Here is a 25,796-nt window from a genome sequence, read left to right as displayed (position 1 = left end):
GTCAATATTAAGAACCACATGTCACACAGTAAAACATAGCTCTAATCCAAAACGCTTTCACTGTAACTGATAAACCAAAACTAGGATAAGCAAACAGCTAAAAATTTTGGGTTTTGTACATGGAAGGATAACATCAAAGTCACCCATGGTTTGACATCACCCATTCATTCCTGATACTTTGGTCTATCTCCAGTTATACTAAGCCAAAACAGAAAGCAGGCACAAGCTTATCTACCTCCTAAGGCACAAAGTCTTATTAGCACACTAGGACTACTTAACCCTCAATTCCTCTGCTCAGGGAAATACTCTTGGCTGCAGTTACATTCAGGGTAGGCTAATGAGCAGAATATGCCAAAGCTGTCAGTATGAATCAATTAACATCTGCCTCTGGATCTGCAGCACCTGCTAACAGGCTGGATTAGTGGAGGAAGCCAGTTCTGCTCTCCCAGGGTAATCAGAAGTGTCGGGGCACATTGGAGTTTTAAAGCTACTTTCAGCAGTAGGTGCAGGTGGGGAAGTGGGTTGTGTATCCATTCCTGGCAAGTGTCTAGAAATGTGCATTACATTCTATAATAAAGTATCATGCCAAAAGAAAAAGGAGCTCATTAATGTACTTCCCTTTTCATCTAGGAGCCAGATAACTGGCACTTACTGCCCTCACCTCTCTGTCAATAAGCTTTCAGATGCTCAGTGGAAGCTTTACAAAGCCAGTCAGAGGCAGTGGAATTCCTCTGGTTTTTGCAAATCTATATTAGCACAGGTTCTAAAAGTATGTGAGTTTCTACTCAGCTATTGATTAATCTGCAAGCCAGTGTCATGAAGCACTGTTTTGCCAGGCTTGTTATCATTTGGAGCAGGCTGGACTGGGTACGTGCACAATGGAATTAGCACCACAGGCCCACTGCAGATTATGATGAAGGTCAAGAGATCTGTAAGGTGACCCTGCACAAGTAGAGGACACAGCATTATTTCTTTCTAAGCTTTTTACATCTTCTATCTGATAAGTAAAGCCCCAGATCATCTGGGAGATACATATATTGTTCAATATAATTTCCTTCCTTACTACTTCAAAATTTCTGTTTATTTTCAAATTTTCTTTTCCCCCATCTTTTATGTCCAAGTTTCATGTGGCTGCTGTGCCCATGTGAGACTACTGAGTCTAAGGTGATTCTGTCAAGCTTTTCTGTTACTTATCACTGAAGTCTGATCACCTTCTGCTCTGGGTGAGTTTTATATTTCCCCATACCCCAAAACTTAGACACACACTGAAATCACATCTGATATATTAGTTGTAAATTCTGAAACTTGACTCTAGATATTACTTTTGGTAAGATTGCTACTGATACACAATAAAAATGAAAATGGCTTAAAATTGGTGGGTATATTCTGCAATGTAAAATGCTCATGTTGGAGTAAATTGGTTGGAAATATAAAAGCTTTTTCTGATTTTTTGTGATCTTTGTTAATATCACCAGGAGCCATAAATCCTTCTGAACAGATGCTCTCAGACAGGTATATTCCCCCAGATAAATAACAAACATCCCCATGGCAATATATATATATTTCTCTGTCTGCAATATGAGAGCTATGAGAACAAGGAAAATGAATTCTCTTTGTCTAAGGGATTCATTCCTAGACTCATGCTCAGTTGGTTCTGTTTCTGAATTATACATTCATGTCTATAGGTTTCCTGTGTCTGAAAATTAACTCTTCATAGAAGGCACACAGAATGCAGAGGAATTAAAATGGCTATAGCCATTCAATCAGCCATTGAAGGTTTTTCTTTAGCATTAAATGAAGGAATTCATTAGGAAGGAGAAAAATTAAGCATGACAACTAAGTTGGTTGTGCTTCTTTGTCCAGATGTTTTAAAATGTTTCTCTAGGATATCACATTCTAGAAGGAAAGACGTGTTAAGGCTGTAAGTCACAAGGTTTTTCAACAGCAGGGTGAACACACCAGCTCTCACTTTAGTGACTCTCCATAGCAATAGGAAAGCCTTGATACAGTTTCTTCAGCTGTGGGAGTTATAATTTTGCTGCCATGTGTACAGATGACACATGATTTTTTGAGTAGAAGCTTGTCAGATTCTCTCAAATTCTTGTTACAATATTATAATTAGTCCCTTTCTTTTATTCAAGTCTTCACCAAATCCTCTGGGGTTTTTTGTGCCAATGTTGGCTGCTTTTGAGAATATCTTCACGTGTCCTGGATAATGTTGGTCCTTAAATTGAAAGGATTATATGTGCCTTGTACTTATTTTTAGTTCTAAGTGTACTTTAAACTCAGATTCAGCATTTCATTGCTGGATTCTTTCCAGACCTTTATAAACATACAGTTATTTCTTCGTTCTTTGCCATTTTTGAAGTTTCAGTGACACATGAAAATCATAAGTTTAAATTTAATTTCTAAAATCCTCTTTATGTTCAAGAGATTCTTGATTTTGTTGAGATTTTTTAATATATCAAATATTTGCCCCATGCTCTGTGCAGCATTTAGGATGTTTTAATGAGAAAAAGAATTAAATAATTTCTGCCTGTATCTCTTTCCACTTGGTGCTCGTCACTAGTGAGGTTCTTCAAGGTTCAGTGCTGGGGACAATCCTGCTTAATATATTTATTGACAACATGGATGAGAGCATAGAGTGCTCCCTCAATAAGCTCACAGATGACACGAGTTGAGTGGGAGTGTTGATCTGCTGGAATCTGGCTCTGCAGAGGGATCAGGACAGGCTGGATCCATGGGTCAAAGCCAGTTGTCTGGGGTTCAACAAGGCCAAGAGCTGGGTCCCACCCTTGAGTCACAATAACCCCTGCAGTGCTATGGGCTGGGAACAGAATGGCTGGAAATCTGGAAAAGGACCTGGGGGTGTTGATAACAGCAGCTGAACATGAGCCAGCTGTGCCCAGGTGGCCAAGAAGGCCAATGGCACCTGGTCTGGATCAGCAGTGGTGTGGCAGCAGGACCAGGGCAGTGATTGTCCCCTGTGCTGGGCACTGGTGAGGTCTCACCTCAATCCTGTGTTCAGTTTTGGGCTCCTCACTGCAAGAAGGACATTGAGGGGTTGGAGTGTGTCCAGAGAAGAGAACAGAGCTGGGGAAAGGTCTAGAGCCCAGGCCTGGTGAAGAGCAGCTGAGGGAGCTGTAAGCCCTCAGCCTGAAGAAAGGACGTTCAGGGTAGAGCTTGTCACTCACTACAACTGCCTGAAAGGAGAGTGGAGCCAGGTGTGGACAGGCTCCTCATGGGCAGCTGATAGAAGGCTGAGAGGCTATAACCCAAAGATGTACCTGGGGAGGTTCAGGTTGGACATCAAAGGGATTTCTTCAGTACAGGGGTGGTCTGGCATTGGAAGAGGCTGCTCAGGGAAGTGGTAGGAGCACCATCCCTGGAGGTGTTCAAGAAACAATTGCACATGGTACTTTGTTCTGTAGTTTAGCTGACACAGAAGAGGTTGGACTTAATGACCTTGGATGTCTTTTCCAACCCCTATGATCTTATAATTATAACTTTCTCAGGAATGCCGTAGCACAAAAAGATTCCTTGATCTTTTATCAGTCAGTCTGGGACATGTTAGAGTTGCTGTCCTTCATATTTAGCCTACACACCAATTTTTGTCTGAAAACTGCATTTTGGGACTAAATAGCAGAACTGATCATTACCCAGATCTTATTCCTTTGTCATGATTGTCTCTCTGTCTGGCAACTGAGTGCCATGGCTCAGTCCCACATTGTGAGATGGGAGGGAGAACTGGAAAAGTAAAAGTGGGAAAACTCATGGTTTGAGTTAAAGACAGTTTAATAGGGAAATTCAAAGCTGTGCATTCAAGCAAAGTGTCAGGGACTGAAATGGTTCATGCCTTAAATATTGTTATGGAATTTTGCCCATTATAGCAAAAAAATGTATAAAGAAGCTACAACCACAGAAACCTACTTGAAGAACTTTGGACTGTAAGTCAAAATACCGAGATTAGATAAAGAGAAAACCCATTCCTCAATCACCTCAGGCCCAGGGAGAAACACAAGGCTGAGGAAGAGGAATCTATCCAAAACAAAGCCAAACACAGTAGATATTCTTCCCTGGCTGAGTTTGGGGTGGGGGAGACCACAGCATGTAGACGCCAGGTTTGCTCCCCACTAAAACGTGGAGGGAGAGGAGATTTTGGGTGTAACCTCACACATCCATCTTCCCTTACACAAACTGGCCCAGTTGTGGAACCCCCAACCCCAAAGGCCACATCCATGGGATATTCACATGAGAGGCAGCTGAGAGGGTGTCATAATCCATCAAAGTCCCCCAAAGTGGCCCCAGAGTCATTCCTGAAGCCTTGCACCACAGGACTGCACATGATGCAACAAACCCAGAGTCAGTTGTAAGGGACAATGGCAAACTCCCCCCTGACCTAGGGAGGTGCCTGGGTTTTCCTACCCAGCCTGAATGTATATTAATCCATCAGATTCCATACTTTATGAGAGGACCTTCATTGCCAAGAACTCCAGCTGGAGAGGATCAACAGAATATTGTTAGGATCCATAGAGTGGTGGTATTTTCCTTATTTTGTCTGTCTCTTTCTGTCTCCCCCACACCCCTTTTGTATTTCTTTCTCTCTCTCTCTCCCCCTCATATTTACTACCAAATAAAATCCATGCTATTGACTTTGGCATATGGTCTCATTTGCACATTAATTTGGGCAGAGGCATTTCTAATAACTTTAATGACTGTATCATGACACAAAGCAAAACAAGGAATTAACTCATTGCTTCTCATAGGTAGGCAGGTGTTCAGCCATCTCCAGGAGAGCAGGGCTCCATCACACATAATGGTGACATGGGAAGACAAAATGCTCTCCCTCCAAAATGCCACCCTGCCTTCTTCATCCCACTTTACATGTTGAGCTTGATGACATATTTAATGGAATATCCCTTTGGTCAGCTGGGGTCACCTGTCTTGGTTGTGCCTCCTTCCAATTCCTTGTGCACCCCAAGCCACTTTCTGGTGGCAGAAAGGGCATTGATTCTCTGATCAAAGCTCAGTAATAATGAAAAATCCCTCTGTTATCAACACTCTTTGCAGCACAAATCCATAACACAGCCCCATACAAGTTACCAGGAGGAAAACTAACTCTACTCCAGTCAAAACCAGCCCACCCTCACAAGGATTTGGAAGCGTATCTTTGGATCCAAGCATTTGACCTAGTAAATGTTGCTGGTAGCAGAAACACAATTTTTAAAACTCTTGCTTCATCACTGATCAGAAGTGTTGGCAATAGCAGAGCTCAATGTGTCGGTGTTAAGGGCCAAGTCCTACAATCACTGTTGCTATTTCTTCACACATCAGAGAGTTTTTACTGCAGTGGAACACACAGCATCCCCTCTGTGAGCAGAAAGGCTGTGAGATTTTGAGGCTGTATTAGGTAGTCTTTCTTAGCATCAAATTCATCTGAGGTCAAGAGGGCAGAAAAGGAGCTATTAGCAAGATCATTGTAGCTTCTTGTTTCTGTGCTGTGTAGGAGCAATTTTTTGTGTGTCTTTTTTCCTTGTTACTGAGGGGTTTGCTACCCTCCCTCCTCACAGGCACTGCAGCCCCTGATGCAACTCTTGATTGCTCAGACAAAGAATTCACTCTTTGGCTGCAAATGCTTAAAGTCTTTGATATCAAGAAAGCCAAGAAAACTAACGCCTAATTGAATCAATCACTCAGCTGCAAAATGAAAAGCAGACTAGATTAGAATGGAAAATAAGAGTAGAGGTGACTTTAGAGCCATGACTCTCCCCCTCCCTCTGACCCCATTTTTGTCTGTGGGAAAACCATAATTTTCCCTTTTTGTTCTCCAATTGCAAAATGTGATTTATGACCATTTTTAAAGTGTATTTATAGATGTGCTCATGAAAGGTGCCACACTGACAGCTTGCTAGGTTTTTCTTTTTTTTTTTTTTTGCCTGCTTGCCCAATCTGCTCCAATATCTGTTCAGTGCTGTACAATGTCCCTTCATTCCAAGGTAAAGATATACTTAATAACTGAATATTTCAGGAAGACTCTACCCTAATAACTCTGATGTATTTGAAAGTTTTCTCTGCAAACATGTTCATACTTTATCACACAACCAAAACAGGGTGGAGACAATGGCCTTTCATGGAAGAAAACTGCAAGACTATCTGCAGTGCAGGGTGAGATATTTAAATTCTGCAGCATTTACTACTGTTCCTGGAATAGCAGTGTCTGTGTTCCAAATACTTCTAATAGCCAGTATATTCAACTTTCACTGCTTAAAAATAGGAATTTGAATTCATATGTTAGCTACAAATGTGTGTTGAAATCTGTAGAGGTAGATATTTGGCCCTTGGCTTTAAGATAAAACAAAATTTCTTTTGCTTATTTTGTTATTCTGGGAGTAAAATTTTCTCATGTTACATAAGCACTTAGAAAAAACAAAGGAAATGACTGCAAATTACTTGATCAATTAGAATAAGTACGTGCTCTTAAACAAGTATTTACCTCTCATGTGATTTCACAGCTCTGTGATATCTCTATTTGTGTACTTGATAGTGTTGATATCAAAGGAACAAACTACATTCAAAGAAACTCCTTGCATAACTTTGAAGCTATGGGCACTAAAATATTTATGCTCGTCCAATCATGGGAAATTATAGTATTTTCATTTCTTTAAGCTACTTTTTGAAACAGTAGGAATAAACCAGATAGACTGATTTGATATTGCTGTATCACTGGCAGAAATACGAATACTTGTGAAAATACATAACAGTCAAATCTGATGGGTTTAGAGAAAAGGGGATTTAGAACTCACAGATTTAGAATTTCTTTAAATAGGTTTTAAGCTAAAATCCTACAAGTTTCACATGCTATAACTACCTCTCAAAGTTGGGACAATAGGATGCTATTTTGTGGTTACTTGGCTTCAGTCATGTGAAATGCATAGTAAGTGGCACAGTTTTCAGAAGAATAAATTCATGTTGGGAATTTTGTATAAATAATGAACATTAATATAACTTATGAATGCAAATTTCTGCATTAGAAGATTGTGGGCAAGAAAACCAGAAATATCCTACAGAATTTGTATCCTCCTCACCCAATTTCTCCCAAACATGGTCTATTCCCAGTTTTTTTTTTTCTCTTCAAAAGATCAAAACCCAATAGGATAAAATTAATATAATATAGAGAAAAACATACAAATTTATATTTAGAAGAAATTTAAAAAGAATAAGAACCAAACCTATAGATATCATAATAACTAAGATGCCATATTTCCTGTTTTGTATATAAAATACACATTTAACAATACTGTGTTGTGTTCTGTGAAAAACAGACAGTCCCCAAAAACCTGAATTCATAAATATGCAGAGACATCACTTCAGATGCCCACAGTGCAAGTTGTTGCAGAGTTCTGAGGAAGTACCACTGGCAGAGCACACAATGAAATACTCTCACAGATTCCTTGCACAGATGCTTCTATATGAGCAGAAGGGGTAGTTAAGCTGTGCCTGAAGGAACTTGGCTCAGATTAAACATGTGGGTATAATAGCTGTTAAATGCAACTGTTCCCAGAGTTTTTGTATAATATAATATGCCAAACATATTTGTGAAATATTCCATATTGAAAGTGATATACTTAATGAAAGTTCTGGAGTGGCTTAAAGTCACAGGTAACCAATCAAGAAAAACACAGAGAGCAATTTTATAAAATTTTAATTATTGTAGACAGGTTAAAATCTAAGATATTTATGTACCCTGCTGAATTTTAATATTAATGATTATACTTAACAAGAAGGATATCTTTGCATTATTTGCAAGGAATGAGAAAAAGTAGGTTTATATTCCAGTTTCTTCATAAAAGATGTTTCCATTTTGTCTATAAGGAATAAAATGCCAGCAAATTATTAAGGTAATAATGTAAGAACTATTTGGAAAATAGTTCTGATGCATTTACTACTTCTTCAATTTAAATTTAAAAAGTAAAATGATCATGAATTAGTGTAGTGATAAAAGGTCATATACGTATCGCTGAAGCTCACAGGCAGAAAAGAAAAAACTCCAATGAAACTTCTCATCTGTTGAACATTGCTTCTGGTCTTACTACATTGGCAAGGGTTAATTCAGTAGAACTCAGCTCAGTGACACTTAAATATCACTATTTAATTGAAGAAGGTGAAGGTTAAAATGCCAGAACCTTTTGGTGCTTGCATGTGATCTGAGCTTGAAGGGAATGAGGTCCATCTAATTAACTATATATGAAAATAAGAGTTATAATAAGATTAGTGACAGGGATCCCAATAAATCCAAAGTGTATATAATCTGATACCATTTGCATGGCACTAGGCATTCTTTCTGGGGATATCACTGCAGATGACTGTTTGGTGGAAAGATACAGAAACTCTTGTGGGCTGACTGGCTTTTGATTGTCACCCAGAAGACCATGCAAAAGTGGAACAGAGTTAACACACATGCAGAAGACAAACCCAAGTATTATGAGTTGCAACTGGCTTCCAGTTACAGTTTCTCCTGTAAAGGATCAAAGACTTATAGTGCTTTAGATGCAGGGAAAGAATCAGCTGGGATACTCTGTGCTGCTCTGGGTTTTACAGAAAAATTTGTGACCAGATATGCTATGCTGCAGCCTGTGGAAGCAATTATGTGCTACCAGCATTTCAGTGTTTTTGGTCATTATGGTTAATCTTTCAGGCCATCTGCAATGTTATAAAAAAATGGAGAACAAAGTGACCCAACCAAAAAGTCCATTATTGTACTATTATTTTGTTCCTACAATACTACCTGAAATGAAATGCCCCAGAGAAGCCATAAGGGCAAAAGTAATGTTATCAAAAAATGCTGAAAGAAACATGCAGTATCATTGCTATCAGGACTTCACTAGAGCTACCTTTTCTGATTATGGATTCGGGTGGTCATCTTGGAAAATTCACCCATAATTCCTGTTCTTGTTGGGTTTCATTCATTGTCAACAAAAAAAAAAAAATAAGCTTGCCTTGTTTAGACAGCACCTTTTGGTACTAATAGATTCAAAAATATTCACCCTGTGTTTTGTCAAAGCTTAGCTATTAAAAATTCAGTGGAACTTATTCTTTCCTAAGGACCACAACAAATGTTGATATAATGTTTCAATATCTAAAGCAACAAAATTTATTAAGTTCTTTCCACATGACAGTAAGAGTGCTAAGACCTTTCAAAAACTTTCTCCTTCACTTTGCTCTCAATAGGGAAAATTTCTGCTGCAAACTGAGGATCTGACTCATGGCATGTAATGATCAAGTTCAGCTTTCAGCCATCAGTCTGTACTACACTGTTACATGGCCACAAGACCTTACAAACACTGCAACTATCCAGCTACTGACACTGTTGATGAAGTCTGCTGTCACATTCTGTCCCCTATTTTAGCTTTCCAGAAGACCTTATATAATTAAACTGGCTAAACAAGTAAAAAAAAATTTCCCTGGACTTCAGTGATTGCATTTTATCCAACTTCATTATGACTTTTATTATGATGCACCTGTGTTCAAACTTGCACTTGACAGCAAAATTAAAAGGATTGCAAATGCAGGCAAAGAAAAGTGGTGTTAAAAATAACTTGGGACAATAAGATGCAGATAGACCATGTTCAATGGAAATGAAGTCAGTCAGCTGTTCTATTAAAATATAATCAAGTAGCTCAAATACCTGTGTGAAACTAAATTTTTATTTAATCAATTCTCATTTCAAGGTCTTGATGCTATTGTCTCTAAGAGAATGAAGCACTTTATTCTGCTTAAACAAAATCTGGAAGAAGGAGGCCCAAAAGGAAAGCAGTCATGAATGGACAAAAAATTGATCACAATATGATAGAACTTGAGAATTACTTTGATGAATAATTACTTGGAACAGTGTAGCAACAACAACACCTTAGTCTGCTAAGGCTTGCTTTGTGGACTTTTCTTGATTAGGAGAGTATACTTATCTCTGAACAGAATTCTGAGTTTCAAAGATTAAAGAGTCCAGAGGGCAATTCTAGGATTACCCTAGTCAATATTCTATAATAGTGCTAAATAGTCAATACTATGTAACAGTGAGGACAAAATTGCTCTGGGTTTGTATCCAAAACACATTTTTTATTGTAAATTTTCCCCCAAAGTGTAAAGATAATATAATCAGAAACTATAGGTGCTGGTGAAATAAAAGACATTCAAGGACAAAATGCAGGATAGAAAAAAATTCCTTAGTATTTTCTGGAGAGGATGATAAAAACATCATGTTAAGCCAACCCCTAAAGCTCAGTCATTTAGCAAGAAATATGCAGTCTTCAAACAAAATTAATTCTACTCTGGTCACTTAATTTTATTTTCATGTTTTTCAGGAATTTCTAAATACCACTTTAGAGTATTGAAAATGAAAAGGAAAGTAATTTTACTTTTATTTGACTGTACTTTATGCTATAACTCCAAGAGAAAAACCTGGGAATCACATGGAAGAAGTGACTTAATTCTTCCTGGGAATACCTAAGATGTTGCACTCTCCTGCCAAACTGATTGCTTCTCACTGTCCCATATTCCCAAGTACTTTTGGTTTGGTTTTTTTGATTTTTTTTTTAATTGTTTGATTGGTTTTTTTGTTTATTTGGTTTTTGTTTTTGTTTAGCAGTCTTAGTTTTATTTGTTTATTTTGATTTGTTTTGGGGTTTGTTTTTATTATTATTATTATTATTATTATTATTATTATTATTATTATTATTATTACCTTTTCTGTATCATCTATTAATTTTTCTATTGTTTGAAGGTTTCATATTGCTGATAAATCTTTTTGCCCAAAGTTGTATATTTCAAATATTAAGAGAGTATTCTTTTTATTCTCTTTTCCAGTGAGGAACAATTGATGAGCCTCATTTGATTTGAATGGTTTATCAGTTAGATTAATCAGTATGAGCAATCTCTTATGTATTAGACTGCATGTTCCTTTTTTTCTTGTGAAGTACAATTTCTCCATGTTAGAACTACAGGCTTGGGAAAGATTTTGTGATTTTTGTCAAGGACATTTATGTTAATTGATTTATTTATTTTATGTTTTGTAAACTACAGAAAAGATTGTGTTATTTTATATTTCAGAGAAAGATTTTATCTACATGAGGAGTCATACCAGTTTAAAGGTGGCACTTTGAGAAATACTTTGACATTGCAAACAGATTTAATATATAAGTTGTTGATTTTTTTAGTCCTATTGGAAACTTTGGTTGTTTTTGTAAAAAAACCCAAGCTTGTTGGTAGTTTCTGCCGTCCCATATAATAAATTTTGTTTATTTCTTAATTAAAATTGATTAATTAATCTGTGTAGTTATTGCTGAATATCATCCTACCTTGATTCTTGTTCTTAAATTAGTCTCATGCATGGATTTAGTATAATCCAGCTGTATAATTTAACTAAACTCTAGGATGGTGTTCTCATTCTAATAAGGGTAATTAAAAATCACTAACATTTTTTTTACTAATAGATAGAAAAAAAATCATATGTTCATGAATTCCCCAAGGAAACCTAATAAAAAGGATTAGGAAGAATCTTGCAGTTCTTTTCCTAGAAAAGTATATTTCCATAAACTACATCAACAATATGAATATGAATGGGATAAATTAAAAGTTAAATTTACCAATAAGTTCATATTATACCTTCTTATGTCACACCTGTCAAAACCTAATTCATAACAACATTCATAAAAATGTGAACAACATGAGTATGGTTATTGCTCACAGCAAATGTAACACTTTAAAATAAATTTGTAAATTATTTTGCTTTATGCACAGATAGGAGCACAAATAAATGCTCCAAGTACCCTAATGGTAAGATACAACATAACCACTTAATATGAATAACCTACAATTAAGGTTTTAAAGTGAATTACTTCTTATGATTCCTATTTTTTTACCTTCTGAAGATATAATTATGGAGTCAACTATTTTAGATGTTCAACAATGGAATACATCTTATATTTACAGTTCCACTTAAATTTTTAGGGAAAATATGTGACTTTAAAAAAGGCAAAATTTTAAAAGAAGAAACCAAAAAATTGTATTACCTCATTTATCTATTGTTGACAACTGGAATTTATGCTTAAAGATAGTTTACCAAAACTATTAAGTCTAAAGAGGTAATTTAATATTAACATGAAAAAAAAAAAAAAACCCACCCAAAAAATTGTGGTCAAAAAGTTTTTTTTTTTCTAGGTTAGTATGAGTATATGCAAGAAAGACAAAAGTTCAGTGATTTCTTATATTATAAATTAATAAGATAAATTAAAACAAAGCACTGAGAGTTTCACTGATACTTCATAGCCATTGACTGTACTTTACAGATCTTACATTTTATACTAACAGGAAGAATTGTCAATCATACATTTAGAATCTGTAATACCTGAGAGTATTTTTCATTTGGAAAAAAATAAACTCAGCCCATTCACAAAAGAAATAATATCACTAAATTATCTGTCGCAATAAGTATTAAAGACATCTTACAGTCCTCAGTGTAAAATGTCCTCTGTTAATGATAATCCTTATGGCTATTTAGCTCCTCTAAAATAAACAACAAACAAATAAACAAACACATATTGGAGCTGTTTTGAAATTATTTATCCGCACAGCAAAGGTCCTAAGGTACAAGAACAATGAACTATTTTGTAAAGAGAGTGAAGAACTAAAATAGAGGGTAAGTTTAAGGACTGAAATAAAATTTTAAATTCCATTCTAATAATACATTTAAAGGATGCAGTGTGTTTTTGGATTCAGATTTTGATATTTCAACTTTTATGAGGAATCAAAGTTTTATGAACTTGGAAAAGAGAGAATTTGTATATAAGCCATGATAGATGAACTTAAAATAAAAGAGGCTGATTTTAGAGCTAATAATTTATTTATTTATTTTATTTATTTTAGATTTGAATCTCAGCAATGGTGAAAGACAAAATGATGAAAACAATGCCCCAGGGCAGACCAATTTTCCATCAGCGGGTATATTCTCCCTCCCACACTGACAGGGAAAAGGTCAGGAGATCACAGAAATTTGGGAAATGTGGAGTTATGGATGTCGGCTTGTGGCCAGCAGGAACAGGGCAGTGGCCACCTGCTGTGCTGGGCACTGGTGAGGCCAAGCCTGGAATCCTGTGCTCAGTTTTGGACCCCTCACTGACAGAAGGACGTTGAGGTTCTGCAGCATGTCCAGAGCAGGAAACAGAGCTGGGGAAGGGAAGAACACAAGTCTGATGAGGAGCAGCTAAGGGAGCTGAGAGCACTTAGCCTGGAGAAAAGGAGGTTCAGGGGGGAATCTTACCACGCTCCACCTGGAGAAGTGGTAAAGTTGCCATTGCTGGAAATGTTCAAAAAAAGGTGAATGTGGCACTTCACAAGATGCTTATGTGGTGAACATGGTGGTGGTGATAGATTCACTCTTGAGCTTGAGTATTTTCAGTGTCTTTTCCAACTTAAACAATTCTATGATCCTGTGATTCTATATCCCTACCAAGACAGTTTTCACATGTGTTAGAGTGAAGCTTCCTCCTGGGAATGCTCCCAGGCCCTTTCTGACCCTGATGCTACAGCTCTACCAAATATCAAGAGGTCCCAAAATCTTGCAACTGGCTGAATAAGTGACTTCTTTTTATAAAAGACAACTCAATGTGTCGCCCTGATTCTTAAGATTTTCTAAAGCCTTCTGAGTTTACATTCTTTTGGAGAACTTTCCCACACAATTTCTGTAAACAATATATTGTTTACATTCTTTTATGGGGGTGGAGAAACTTGATGTACTGGTGGTTTGTCCAATGTCCTTGGAGAGGTGGCCCATTCACTCTCCAATCCAATGTCACATTTGGGAAAGTATAAAGGTCGGAGTCAGAGAAATAAACTTTCTTCTTTACCTTGCAAATAGCAGGTGGCTTGTGTCGTGCTTTCACGTGTCCTATAGCGACATACATGGATTTTCCCCAGCACAAAAGTACAGCATAAATAAAGTCCTTTTCTTTAGAGACATCAGCCAAACATAGCACTAAAGGGGAGAAGATCTGATAATGACCCCTGGAGGAAAAACTGTAAGCTGTGAAATTTCCAAGAAGGATCAGATGAATGCATGTTTAGGTGCATGCCACTGGACTATAGCTCCTGCTTTCATGGGACACTTTTCCACAGAATTTCCTGTTCTCTTCAACAGGGGCACATTGCAGATAATAATTAAGGCTTATGAAACATCAGCAACCCCAAAGTCAAGGAAAGCAGAGGAAAAGCCTGGATGCTGCTGCCAGAGCTCGGCCAACTTCTTGCCAATCCACATACAGCCCCACCACTTTTTTGTAGGGGGCCAAGATTTTACCCAGGTTGACAATGAAGAACAGATCAGTGCACCGAGTGTTCACATTGGTAACTGGACTATTGGCAAAAAACTGCATCAGAGGATTTGTATGGAACATGAAATAATTAAATATTTGTTAACAAGAAATTATTATATATCTGTCGCCAAGGTATCTGAGTGATAATGACAATCAAAATTGCTTACAGGCACAACATGCTTTCATAAATATAATTATCTGATTATTATTGATCTGCTGATATACAAGTATGAATACTGCTCTGAAATAATTTATTTTAATACACATAGGATTTACAAAGCTACTGAGAGGGAAATGACAACATTAATTTGTATTTCTTTCTTCTAGCTATTTCAGAGAGCTCTTCAATTGTCCCTCTGTCCTACTAACTAAATTTGCTAATATTTCCTTTTTCCATTTCTCTTTCCTTATCTGTGTTGATATTTTATCCAAGTCCCTTCCATTTTCCTTTCATTGCTTTTTGCCATTCCCACCCTATTCATTATCTACTGATAACAACCACAGAAATGGGTTGGGAGCTGCAGGGAACTGGACATGTGATGAACAAGCAGACAAAAAGACAAATACCAAAGGAATATAAATTTATGTATCTGGAAATGACTAGAAGGACTCTGTGACCAAGGCTTTTAAAGGAAACATTCTGCCCTCTCCTCTATCATGTACTATTCTGAAGTATGTCTGTCTGTGTCTCTCATTTAAACCAGAAATTTCCACATTTAAGGTAACATTACTGATCAAATTTTAATTGAAGCTCTCAGTGAAAGTGTCAAGATATTTCAAGCTTTCCGCAATGAAAGCTCTTAGTGAAAAATTTATCAGTGTCTTGACTGAAAATGTACAAGTTGTTGCACTTCATGTTTGATAAAGAATGCAGCAAATTATTTAGGCTAAGGGATGAAGGACAAAAAGGTTAATGACAGACTTGGTTTTGAAGATGAACCACAAATTAATGGATTCAGCTCAGATCCTGTTGGTCACGGTCCAATGGTAATTCATTTATAAAGACAGTTATCTCATCATCAGCTTTAAATCTGGGAAGAGCAGGAGATGCTGTCTCTAAATTAAAACCTGGGTGCATTGCATTAAGATTAAATTATTGTTTAAAAGTCATCATAAACTTAGTGAAAATATGTCAGGAGACATCGTAATTTATGCAAATAAAGCCTATTGCAAGCAGTGATTACAGCATGCTTTCTGATGCTTTCAGTTTTTGCATTCTGCATTACTCATAGAAACCATTTTCACATCATGTTGTTCAAGAATCCTAATCGTAGAGGTGGAGAAGACAGCAGCAGAAAAAAAATCACTAGTAGATTAAAAAAATGTGTTATACACATGTTGAATGTGAATGCCTGCATCCAGAGTCCTACTCACAGCAGGTTTCCCACCCCACCACTCTTGTGCTTTATCACGGAAAAGTGAAAGTGGAACAAAAAGGAGTATAAAACCCCTAAAGAATCTATAAAATTGAATGTGTATTAAGGGTTAACAGGACCATTTTCTGAAATTCATGTAGATGAAGTCTCAAGTACTCTCAGTGAAGGATAAAAAATATGTAGTAAAAAAATCAGTTCATAGGTTTGGCAATATTTTCATTATTTTTCTTTTTTTTTTTTACCTTGTTGACTATAAGAAGTATTTCTCATTGTTAATAACTCATCCCCACTGGGTGTTTTTTCTTTACAATATATACTGCACCACCACATACCATTTCCTGTCCTCCTTCCTAGAAATATGTTTTCATATTCCTTAGGAAATAGGACATGTGTTGTTTTGAGCATGGTTTCTGTTGAGAAGTTATTTCCATGTCCAGTCCCTCCTGGACATGGTGAAACCATGGAGGTGATGAAACCGTGTGCAGACAGGAGAGCTCCATGAGGAGCTGGGCTCCTCATCCTCATCCTCTGCTCTTGCTTTGGAACCTCTGCACCAACTCCAGCTGGCTCTGTTGTGCAGCCGACACATTCACTAAGACATAAATTTGGCAGAAATACTAATATTTCTCTCTCTCTGTAATTAAAGTGCATGTGCTAATGTCTAAACAGGAAATGCAGTTTTAAAAATTGTGCATAACATTTTTGTGGTTTAAATACAGGTCTGTCCCTTGGAGCTCTGTAATTTGGTTGGTGTGGATGAGCAGAGGCAGGCAGGGCTGGCCATATGCTCAGGGCCCTGGCAAAAGAGGCAAGATGGTCCAAAGATGCCATTGCACAAAGCAAGTGGCAATTTGGGAAAAGTGACTTCCTCTTCCACCTCAAATTATTCTCCCATATCGTTATGTATTGTTACAATGAGATAAAAACTTTGCTAGTCTTCCCCTGGCACTCAGCAGAGCCTTATTTTTATTTTTCCTCGTGGTGGCAGTCTGGTCCTCACATCTCCGCGAGGTTTAGGCAGGATGCCACAGTTTCCCTGGAGAAGGAAAATGCATAAGGGGAGCAGCAGCATTTAGGGCAGCGTGTGTCAGCAGCAGCTGAGTGCACAGGACATTGTGTCCCAGCACTTGGGGCAGGGACAAGGCGGCCTGAGAATGTCAGTGAGGCTGCAAATAATGAAGATGTCACCAAAAGAATTATTTTGTTCAGGAAAAGGTTACAGGAATTTTTCATAAGACAGGCTGATAGGTAATTTGATAATGATATCTTTCAACTGCACTGACAAGACACAAGTTTTATTTAATCTTTTTCTTGACAACAGTGTCAGTAACAGTACTTTGGTGACAGCAAGACCATATTCTTCTATATTTTACTTTCAACTTATTGTCTTCTGAATTGCCACCAAACTGAGCTGTCCCACTCTGACAATACTTTTTCAGTATGGATCCAAGTAAGCCATCAGCAGTACAAAATGTAGTTGGATTTGCAAAATATACAGAGATAAGAGACAAGTTTATATTTTTTTAAACAAAGTTTTGCTCCACAATTTTCAATAAATTATGCCTGAGATATTTCCTCCAGATATTAGAAGCATAGGCAATCTGCTGCAACATGTCAAGTACCACGTTGAACTTGAAGGGCACACATTACTTAATGCCTAAGCATTGTAAATTAAGATTAAATTAAGTTGAAATAAAACTATGAGTTTATTGAACAAACAAAATAGAGTATATAGGTATTTATTATCTTCTGGAGACTAAAATATTCTTAATTATCTGACATGATATACATAAAATACTATAATGAACAAAATTGAATTAGACAAGAAACTCATCTATTGACAGAGCAACAAAGCCTGCCTAGAACCTGTGAAAACCTTTGGAGTCAAACTCTGATTTTCCCCTAGCGAAAAATGCACAAGCAATAAAACTAGATTCAGATGTAAGTTGTTCTAACAATCTAATGCAGTGACCAGGTCCTAAAAAAGAAACACATAGATGTTATGTCACAGTAAAAATTTCTGAAGTTGCAGCATTTTTACTGTTATCAGAACTGCAGTCAAAACATAAATTAATTATATTGTCTACCTCTTCTTTAAACAGCGCTGTAAGCACATGTAAATGTAGGTCATGTAGAGTTTTCCGAGAAGGTTTCAAAGCACAAAGGGATACATAACTGTAGATACTGGCTGTGTGTGGAAGGGTGATAACTTTGTGTGTAACAGACCATCAACAGCCTCACAGGGAATAATTTCTTCCCTTGGTCCAATCTAAACCTCCTCTTGCTCAGTTTGAAGCCATTCCCTCTTGTGCTATCACTCCATGTCTCTGTACATTGTCCCTCTCCATGTTTCCTGTGGGCTCTCCTGTATTGGAAGGCTACAATGAGGTCGCCCCAAAGCCTTCTCTTCTCCAGGCTGAACGTTCCCAGTCCTCTCAGCCTTTCTTCATAGGAGAGGTGCTCCATCCGTCTGATTATCTTGGTGTGCTCCTCTGAATTTGCTCCAGCAGGTGGGTGTAACATCTAGGTAACATCTAGGTGGACGTAACAGTGGGGAAATTCCTTTGGCATTCATCCCCCATTCTCTTTTGTAAGGTTGTTTCTGTTTTCATAAAGAAATGCACTTTGTAAAACAGATGTTGTATCTCCTTGCTTTTTACAGAAGGAATAACATCTCCAGGTGAACAAAGCACTTGTATTTAAATATAATTGAATAGTTCCCAAGTTGCCATCTCCTGGACTGAAACAATCAAAACTAATCAATACTTAAAATTATTTATCTTACCCAAGAGCAAATATGAAAATAACACTATACCTCAGAAATACCTGTTTTTCTGCAGAGACTGTAAAGCTATGAAAAAAAAAAAAATCATTGCAGAACTAAATCTTAACCTAGGTAATAATAGAAATTTCACCTCAAATAGACAGCCAAGTGTTTTTCTTATTACTGTTATTCTCTCTATCATCAGTGGCCTTCACCAAGTAAAAGGTTTTAGAGGAAAAAACTGCAAGATGTTTACCCAGACTTCACTCAGCTGACCAACAGCTGAGCAAACAGATTCAAGCAAACAGATTCAAGCACTCAGCTCTCTTCCCCCTTTACCAATTCATTTTTAAATAGTCCTCCTTTACCATTCAAGCACTCAGCTCTCTTGCCCCTTTACCATTCATTTTTAATAAATCTTTGCCTGAGATACCCTTGGAGGGTGTGGAAGAGTCTGTTTGCAACATGCTGAGAGACCTATTTTTGTTTGGTTGTTCTGACCAAATGACAGAAATATTCAGTTAATACCACATGCACCAAACAGAGCTTTTTGGCTTCAGACACAAATTGATAATAACAATGATAATAAAATGGCTTTTTAGCATCTTTATGCTTTCAGTCTTTTAAAATGTATTTTATATTTCAAATAATAATTGAGATACTGAAACAAGAAAGTAAAAAATCATGCAATCATCCAGGCTATCTTTTATTCATTTCCACCCCTCTTTTTAATAAATAGGGGATCAAATTTTTAGTGTAAATGGTGATAAATCAATTTCTTTCCACTGCTGTTTTGTTCAAATTTCATTTTTTTACACCATTTGCTGAAAACTTAGTTACCTTGCCGCCACATCTTAACTATATCCCCAAACAGATGAACATCATGGCAGGATACCATGTCATGTAATGATTTTAATAACATTTATTCATAAGATTGTTACTCCTCCCAGCTTCTGCCTCAGGATCTGCCACAATGCCATGTAGTTCATTAGCAAACACACTGAGAAGTCAATGAGGCAGACACAATGTGTAGATTAAAAAACCCACAACATTAGATTTAACTCTTCTGTAACCTTTTAAACCCCATTTATAGGCTTATTTAATACTAATATTCAATAATGGTGCATATTGTTTCAAATTATACATATTTAGGAAGACCAAATATATACATGTTCTATCTCACACAAGGTTATTCTGGGACTGGGAAATTTAGGAAAAAAACAAAAAACAACAACCAAAAATTAGGAAGAAAAGAAAAGGGAAAAATATTACATCAACATCCATATAAAAGTTATTAAAATGTTTCATAGGATTTTGTCAAAATAGTAATGTAAAAATGAACAGCTAAATATTTATCCAGAATAATTAAAGCCTATTTTGTGAGTTATTACATATTTTTTATTACATTTATATATCAAAAGACATATTTCCTTAAAAGTTAAGTTGGGTAGCAAAAGTGAAAAAAAAAGTAAAAAAAAAGAAAAAAATGAACTTATATTGCCTACTATGGAGAAATATGAATTAATCTGTACAAATTACTTCCTTTTCTTAAGACAGCTAGTATTACACTGTAGTGCATAATAAAACTGTCCCATATAAACATAAACTGGTTTATATATACAAATAAACCTCATGAATATATTATAATAAATATTATTTTATGGTAGTAATGTATTTTCTAAACCAAGGAGCCTGAAAATACCTTCAAGATGAACGGTTGTCTATATCTTCATAACAAACTTCTTAGAAGGTGAAGCCATAGTTCTGTACTGGCCCATTTGATCTGATCAAAAATTTTCTTCTAGGAGTTATACAAAGGAGCCTTCCATACATTTATGGAAATAATGTTCAGTTCTCATTTCTTGGGAAAATAGATCTTTCTGTATAATCATCTTTTGGGGAATTAAATCAGAAATGGAATCAAAGAAAACGCCACACTTCTCTGCCATCCTAGTTTCTTCATCTAGCATGAGACGAATTAGCTGCCCAGGTTTTAAATAATAGCTTAACCATGCTTTAGTTTTCACAAACTTAGGCACCTTGAAAATTAGGAAATTGTTCATAGAATTCTATTTTTTGAGGTTTGATCAATATAATTTTCAATGTATGCTGTTTCCTTTTGCTTTGGCTTAGATTGGGTTAGAGTTAGTTTCATTTTCAGGAATTGGAGACAAAGGATTCCTATGTTTCTGTTCATGAGAATAGCAAAGTGACTTGCTTCTAGAATTCCTTAATGAAAAAGAATCTGGCTCTTTAGGGAATGGTCCATAGGTGGTTATTTCTGAACAGGCAAAATGTTAAAGGATATTTCACCTCCACTAGAAAGACAGGATGAGAAGTGGAGGCTGATCAACCTGGAGAAGGGAAGACTGCATGAAGACCTCAGAGGCTACAGGCAACCTGGGGAATCCTTGTCAGGAACTGTGGTGATAGGACAAGGAGGAATGGCTTCAGACTTAAAGAGGAGCATTTATGTTAGGTATAAACAAGAAATTATTTACTGTGGGGATGGTGAGGCACAAGTTTTCCAGAGAAGTTGTGGCTGCTCCATGACTGGAAGTGTTCAAGGCCAGGCTGGATGGAGCTCTGAGCAGCCTGGTCTAGGGAAAGGTTCCCTGTTCATGACAAGAGATTCAGAATAAGGTGATTTGTAAGGTCCCCTTCAGCTCAAACCATTCTATGATTCCCACCCTGAATACTGAAAAGTCTAATGGCAATGCTTGGATGTGAGAGACAGAAGCTGATACCATCTGTGTGCAATGTTATGATGATCTTGACTATCTGAATGAGTAGACCATGTTGTTGCATCAACCATTCTGTGAAACAAGGCTTGTGTCAAAAACAAACCAGGTGTAGTGATTGCTACCCACAGTCATATTTGAATTATTTTAATAAAGACAACTAAATCTAAAATTAAAATAAACGAAGACACCAGAAAGGGGCTATAGAATTGGATGTAGCCTCAGTTTTAAAGATTTCATGTGCCAAAAGCTGAATTTATCAAATCTATAAAAAACAACATAAATTAAAATACATATTTTTTGGCAAATACTGTTTAAGTTTTAAGTTGGCCAGAATAGCAGTGGTAAAATAAAAAGATAGAGAACACAGAGCCAGTGTGGCATCTGCCAAAATACCACATTAACTCTTATGGTTAGCATACACCATTACTGTGCTTGAGTGGAAACTCGCTGGAATATTTTGGACTCTAGTAGTAGAAATGTGTAACCAAACACATACCAAGACATTTGTGAGGTACATTGCTATGAGCTGTGCATGCCATGGTGTAGATCCTCTCAGGGGAAGTGTGATCTGTCTTGCCTTCGACTAAAAAGGATGAACAATCATGCTGAGGGCATCTCACAAACATTCTTCAGAAAAATATGTACATTTATAAAGCAAATAGATGAGTCAATTGGATATAATAATTTAACAAAAAAAAAAAATCTTAAACTCATCCAGGTTGTATAAGCTTGATAGAAGATCTCAGATTGTTACATCAAATTTATTTTGCTGATTATGAATACAATGCCACATTTTTGTGTGGGTTCACGGCAGGTAAAAAAAACCCAAAACTCCACAACCAGAAAACCTTTCCTCCATATTCCCCAATTAATATGATGCTAAAATACTTTAAAGCCACTGGCTCACATAAGCACTCTTTTGTGTCAGTGTCATATTTGTTGCTTTATTTGGTTTGCATTTTTATGAACACAAAACTCCTGTATTTCTTCATATACATGTCATAATCCAGAATGCAGCAACATGAGGAAAAAAAGCCCCTTATTACTGATGCTTACTCTCTTGTGTTAGCCTAAGAAGGTTAGATATAGATGCAAGCAACATTTAGAGCTGTTGTTACTGAGACTAGCAATAAATATATAAATAAATAGAAAATACCAGGCTTTTCTTTTATATTCAGTATAACTCAACAAAAGCAATGTAGAGCCAAAGTAGCCAGCATCCATCCAAAGGCTTGAAGCTTTTCATCTGGGAGACTTCAGACCTAGCATCAACTATTTTTCTGAGAAATGACAAACTTTCCCTTCTCTTTGTACAAAGCCAGATGATGACTCTAAAAATTTCCTCCTACCCATCTGTTCCTTCAGCTGGTATGTGGCACCCTTCTCCCCATTTTTTTTTTCTGTATTTTTATAAAAAATGCAAATTTTCAGGTCAGGAAACTACAATATTTATAATAAAAAAATCCCTTCTGCTTGACATAAACTCCTGACTATCAGAAAAAGAGTGTTCCTCATTTAGGTTCTCAGAGATATAAGCAGAGTAAATTACTGTGCCATCCATGATGAATTACTGAAAACATCAGCAAAGAGCAATTACTGTATGTCTGATCTTAATTTGGCTTCCAGTTAGAAATACGATACCTTATGTAAGCTACCTCAGGGAACAGATGCCATCAAAGAGCAATGAAAAATGTTAAATATTCTGTGGATAGAATTCACTGCTATAGCAGCTTCCCATGAGAGCAGATGCAAGTTTTCAGGCATTTTCTGAACATTAAGGACTTGGCAGTATTTTTCAAACTCCACCATGAGGATGCTTACCTTTCCCATCATTAGTTTAACATCATGTTATATTGCAGTTTCCATCTCCACAGAGTGGAGAAGTCTGGCCGCTTCCTTGGACTGAAATAAATGTGGTTTCATTGTGCATCCTGATTATTGTATGGAAGGAATCTTTCTTAAACTCAGCTATTAGAAACATACTTAAAATATTCATAACTGCAGCAAAACAGGCAGCAGGGAATTTGATAAAAATATGCAGTTCTCTTGAGCTGTTAAAGTGGTTGTTTTGGGAAATGCTTGGTTATGTGAGAACTAATGTACAAAATGAAAATATTTCTTCAAGTTAGTAGGGATTCTGAGCTCTACAATTTTTTTATATTTTTTTTTTTTCTTGCATATGCTACACTTTCAGCAGTCATGAGCATTTTTCATGTGTATGATTTCGACAGATAATGAGAAAGAAGGTGGAAGGACCTTAATGTTGGTCTTGTAGGTCTGAGTTTGATTATTTTTTAAAAGTTTCAGTTTTTCAGAAAAAATAAAACTTACAACAACAAAAAAAAAAACCCCAAAAAACGCAGGACTCTAAATTTATTATCTTGCAGTAACAGAGGTTTGGCCAAAGGCTGAAATTATTTTGAAAGAGTCAGAATTCAGTGCTTTACACTGTATCATACTGCATTTACTAATTAAAAGGAAATAAATCCTATATTCTCTATAACATTATTACTTCATTTTCTTTTGTTTCCATGAAACAATTCATCTTTTTAGATCTTCCCTACACTGAGTCCAAGATCAAATAAAACCCAAACGTAGCAAAGTGTGTGTGCAGTGTTGCGAGGGCTGGTGTTGTGCTCTGATGTTGGCAAATTACAACTGATGCATCTGGTGCTCCACTTCAAAGGCGAGATTGGTCATGCTCTGTGTGCTGGGTAATTGCATGCTCTGCTGTACATAATAATGTTTTTCAATTGGGCTTGTTCTGCACAACATAGATTCAATTATTATATAATTCCTACCTCTGCAAGTGAGTATATTTCTATTTTCTGCTTGATTTAGGAACAAAACTTCTTACAAGTTACACAGGAAATTTGGGATAACTTCAGTATCCATTTCTCTTTCATGGATTACTCGGACATCTCGAGTATCTGCTTTCCATACAATCTACAGATGAAGAGAACAAGTTGATGAATTTTGCCACAGAACTTCTTATAAACACTTCCCTGCAGAACTGGAATTGGTCACCATTCCTAATGGAAAAGTTATTTTTTGACTAAAATATCCTATATGTTTTTGTTGTTTTTTTTCTCTCTCACCCCCCACCAGTTGGATAAAAGCTGCACAAATTTAAGTAGATCATTAATATTGTCTCTAAAACCTTTTAAAATAAATTTTGTAAATTAAAAGCATCTGTGAAAGCTTTTTACTTAATGCACTGAATAACTAAAAGTCCATCACCCTGCAATATACACATGCAAGTAATAAGTAATAAAGTGTACAAGTAATAAAGTGTACAATTATCCCATTAAAGAATTATTTTGTACTAGTTACCAGTCTCTTCCACTGAAACATCCTATATCTAGTAGAATACAATTCAGCTGAAATGCACTGAAAGCTTAGTGAAATATCTTATGTTGCAAACTGCAAATACATCTTCTTTTATTTTAAAAATTTCATTCAGACAAAGAAGCACTTCTTAACTATTAGAAGATACAATCTTGACCTAATATTTCCTTAGACATGTCAGCTGAACATTGTGATGATAGGCTCTATTAACTCTGTGCATCAGTGAGCATGCATTGATCAAGCATTCATTGGTTACAGCATTCAAGAGTTATTAGATTTCCTTGGGAAAGAAAGATGCTCATATGATGAATTAAGGAGAAAAAGCAGTTTAGCCTAATTAGTAAAGCACAATTGAATAAGATATCTATGGCTTTATATCTTCTGTTATTAGAGTTTTCTGGAATAATACAACACATTTTTTCCTACAAAGTATTTACTAATCTATTAAAGTTTTATTTTGCAGAAAGCAGAAGGACATTTTTGTGCAGCCCAAAAAAATGGAAGGACAAACCTATTGTTCCTAACAGCTGTAATTAATGAGAACTGGAAGAAATAAACTATTCTTGTTATAGTGTGAAGATGCTATTTAAGACAAAATGCTTTGATCCTTTTAATGGTATTGAAGACAAATATGGTTGCTATAGAACAGATTTTGGCAATGAAGATGAATATTTTACTTAGTACAATTTTGTTCCACTAGACAAATGCATCAACATGAAATGAAATAATTCCACTTGTCTGCTTAAAATAAACTACTAAAAATCAACATGGCTAAACATATTAGATAGGAAGATTTTGAAAAATTAAAATTTACAAGATGACAGGAATTTATTGAAATAAGCAGAACATACGACACATACTATTCTTGTTACTGCCATCTGTATTTGAAAGTTCAGAATTTTTAGCTGTACATGTGGGAAATAAAAGAAAGGTTAAAAGGACAGTCCTGGAAAGGAAGAAAAATCTAGCAAATCATTTAACAGCAAATGCTATTTCTAAAAGAATCTATCAAGAAATAAAATGCTGTGGCAGAAAATCCAATGGATATATCAAATACTCAGGGCAAGTCTTAAGACTCTAGCTTCATGATCAAATACTTCAGGAGGAAAAACTTTCTTTCACCACAAAAATAAAATATAATCAATTCCCACACTGGGTGCTTTTAAGCTAAAAGACAAAAAGGTTGACTTAATGGAATTTG

Source organism: Lonchura striata, chromosome 1 (assembly GCF_050655825.1).
Source record: "Lonchura striata isolate lonStrDom1 chromosome 1, ASM5065582v1, whole genome shotgun sequence".
NCBI lineage: Eukaryota > Metazoa > Chordata > Aves > Passeriformes > Estrildidae > Lonchura > Lonchura striata.
This window is presented reverse-complemented; position numbering follows the sequence as displayed.